Consider the following 4,274-nt stretch of genomic DNA (forward strand, 5'->3'; position numbering starts at 1 on the left):
ACTACCGCTTCTGATTCAGGTATGTTCATGATAGAAGTGAATATGTCATTAAATCAAATTTCTACTTGGGTATTAGATACCGCCTGTGGTTTTCATATCTGCAATTTGTTGCAGGGACCAAGGAGAAGTAGGACTCTTTAGGAAGAGGAAGTGATTCTACTGATGGGAAATGGAGCAAGAGTTGCTGCTGAAGATGTAGAATCATTTCATTTACATATGCCTATGGGCAAGACTATTGTTTTAAATAATTGTTATTTTGTTCCCTCGATTGTGAGGAATATTATTCCCATGTTAGACTTGGCTGGATTTTCATTTATTATTGAGAATAATGAATGTTCTATTCTTAGAGATAATATTCTTTATGGACGTGGTACTTTAAATAATGGTCTGTATATATGTGACATAATTTACTTCAGATTGAACAAACTAATAAAAGAAAAGGGATGATAAAAATCTCACTTCATTGTGGCACTGCAGTCTCCATTTAGTAGACATGGAGAGAGGGCTGCAAATTTGCTAGGAATGGTAAACACAGATGTATGTGGACCAATGTCTACGCAAGCCATGGGTGGATTTTCATACTTCATTACTTTCATAGATGATAGATCTAGATTCGGATATGTGTTTGATGAAACACAAGTCTGAGGCCTTTGAAAAGTTCAAAGAATATAAGTATGAAGTGGAGAAACAAACCAAACATAGTATTATAATTGTTCGATTAGATCGAGGTGGTGAATACTTTAATGGAGTGTTTCTAGATTATCTCAAAGTAAATGGTATAGTCTCCCAGTGGAGTCCTCCAGATTGGTATCTGAAAGGAGAAATCGAACTTTGTTAGACATAGTTCGGTCCATGAAGAGCTATGCAAATCTTCCAGTATTCCTATGGGGTTATGCATTGGAAACCTCAGCATATTTACTGAATATGGTGCCTTCCAAAATCTGTTCCTCAAACTTCGTATGAGATATGGAAAGAAAGGAAACCGAGTCTTAAACACGTTAAGATTTGGGGATGTCCAGCTTATGTCAAGAAAGTTGACCCAGATAAGTTGGAATATCGATCCGTAAAATGTAGTTTTGTGGGATATCCTAAAGAGACTTTAGGGTATTACTTTTACACCGATCATCGGGTGTTTGTCTCCAGACATGCTACCTTCTTGGAAAAGGAGTTTATCCTTGAAGGAAACAGTGGGAGCAAAATTGAACTTGATGAAGTTCAAGAAGCACAAACTACTACGGATCAAGTGGAAACACCTGTTCTGAGTGAACAACCTTTTGTGGAACAGCCCATTCATAGATCAGGGAGAGTGTCTCGCCAACCTGAGAGGTATTATGGCCTTGTCATTGAGAATGACAATGAGTTGTCGATCATTGATGATGACGACCCTGTAACCTATAATGAGGCTATGAGTAGTGTTGACTCAGAGAAATGGCATAGTGCCATGAAATCCGGAATGAAATCTATGTATACGGGATACAAAAGAATGATTAGAGCAGATGGCCAGGTGAAGACCTATAAGGCCAGGCTTGTGGCAAAAGGATTCAAACAAAGGCAATGGATTGACTTTGATGAAACCTTTTACCTGTAGCCCTGTTAAAATCAGTTCGGATTTTCCTTGCGATTGCTGCTTACTACGACTATGAGATCTGGCATATAGCCAGATGGTTTTCTTTCCGAGGGAAATGAAAACCTAGTGTGTAAGCTACTGCGAACCATATGTGGTTTAAAGCAAGCTTCTCGTAGATGGAATATCCATTTTGATGAGACAATCAAAGAGTTTGATTTAATCAAAAACGTAGATGAACCATGCATCTACAAAAAGGTTAGTGGGAGCGCGGTAACATTTCTTGTATTGTATTGAATTAGAGTTGACACACATAACAACATAGCAGACCCACTCACAAAGCTACTTTATGAAAGTCACTTTGATCGTCATAAAGACAAGATGGGTATTAGATACCAGAGTGATTGGCTTTAGTACAAGTGGGAGATTGAAAGGAATATGTCCTAAGTCCAATCATGTATTAGGATTTAGGAATAACTCTTTATGTAATCTGTTTTGATTTCATTGATTTTAATAAAAGACTTGTTTTGTTTTTATTACGGGCTCTATCTATTTAAGTGTTTAAATAAGATATACCATAGTTTAGAGTAAAGCTTTTTATGGATTATGATGAGATCATAATAGTGAGACCTAAAAGATGATAACTCTAAACTTAAATAGTTCCTAGTCGTAGGATTACTAACTGGTAATTAAAATCCGCAAAGATCGGTACATACTATGCTTGCTTCATTATGAAGGATGTCTGTTCTCATAAACATTTGTGTGGTGACACTATAGCTAGTATGTAGGTGCTTATTATAGAATAAGTTCACTGAACATGACTCGCCCAGCTGAACAACTGATGGAGTTCACTCACGTGTCAGCAGTTGTTCACATAGTGATAGTTGTACAAGTATCCTTAGACTTAAGGTCATCATAGTCATCTTGTGTACACTGAACTATGCTTTGGTTTAGTTCTTAGTCTCCAGGGACAATTATTAGGGCTCTACTGGGTATAGCAATTTGTACACGAAGATAGTATATGATCAATAAAGGATCTACCCCTTCCAGTGAAGGAAGCGAATGTTCAAGGCTGATCCACTTATGCTAGTTCAGGAATCTCTGGCCAGAGTAAATGAAATTAGAAAGGAGTTTCTAATTTGCATAGAACTACGCATAGTAAATGGTAAGCAAGTGATTGAATTAGATAGGCTTGACACGAGATCCATGCCTTGTATTTAATCGGGACATTGTAGGGTAGAAGTAGTTTATTGTACGGTAACTATTCACTGAATAGGTTCTTGGTATTCTAAGCAGTGAATTCATATTATCCGGATAGTCGCGATATGCTGAGAAGTATCCCTCACGATGTAGAATAAATGTGATTAATTAATTAATCATATTTAATAAATTAGAGAATTTATATAAATAATGATAAATAGTTTTATTATTATTTATTTCTACTACCGGCTTAATATTGAACCTACAGGGTCACACCATAAAAAGAGAATGATTTAATGGTGGAGGAAATAATTAATAATAGCTAATAATTATTTATTTATGAAATAAATAATTAATTGGCAAATTTAATAATTGATTAAATGAGATTTAATTGATTATAAATTAATTAAGAAAAGTTCTTAATATTATTAATTAAAGGATTTAATTTTTGGAAATTAAATCAAGAGAGAGAATTATTTCTAAAGTGTTTAGAAAAAGGATTAATAATTAAAAGGTGTTTTAATTATTAATGAGAATAATAAATGGGATAATAATAATATTATTTATGGGAAAATTTCAGCTGAAAATTTTGCCTATAAATATACTATTATAGACCCTATTTTTATTCGAACCCCAAAAAACCCAAAAAGTTTGGAAAACCCAAAAAGTTTGAAAAGTTTGGTGGATACCGGTGGAGTGCTTCACACTTGAGGAGCAACTGCTAAGGATCTCTGATCGTTGTCTCCGAATTATTTTAAAGGTTAGATTCGATCCCTCGAATTTTTATTCATGATCTGTATGCTTTTATTTGGATTTTATGTGTGCGAAAGTGTTTTACCATGCCCCGCTGCGTTTTAAAACACAACAATCTACAAGTCACAGATCAAGTCATATAGAGAAGTCATTCGAGAACTCCAGAATTACTTATCGATAAGTCAAAAATTAGCTTATAAAGAAGTCTTAGAGATATCGACAAGTCAAGTTATCATTAGAGATCTCTGAGATATCGACAAGTCAAAATGTATATAGAGATCTCTGAGATATCGACAAGTCATTTCTGCAATAGAGAATTTTTAGGAGCAATTGATGATATCAAATAGAAACTATCAGAAGTTCATATCAGAACTTACATCAACGGATATTGATGACATTGACGGATTTTGATATCGACAGATAAGGACATCAACGAATGTTGATAATCGACGGATAAAGATATCGATGGGTGATGATGTCAATGGATGATGAAATCAGTACTTGTCACATAAGTTGATCTTAGAGGAGAAAAAGGAAACAGGAACTCAAGGCGGTGAAGGACTTTATCTCAGAAGCAATTGTATAGGTTTCCTTGTTGTTGATAGAATAGGATTCCTTATACATTATGTAACTGTGCTCTATATAAAGCACATATTAGGTTCATGCTATAAGCATTGTGACATTGCTATATCTTTCGCATAACCTAGTAGCTCTCAAGGATATGTGTTCATCCTTTCGAGAGAGTACGTTTGTAATA

This window comes from Apium graveolens, chromosome 4 (genome assembly GCF_009905375.1).
Source record: "Apium graveolens cultivar Ventura chromosome 4, ASM990537v1, whole genome shotgun sequence".
NCBI classification, from domain to species: domain Eukaryota; kingdom Viridiplantae; phylum Streptophyta; class Magnoliopsida; order Apiales; family Apiaceae; genus Apium; species Apium graveolens.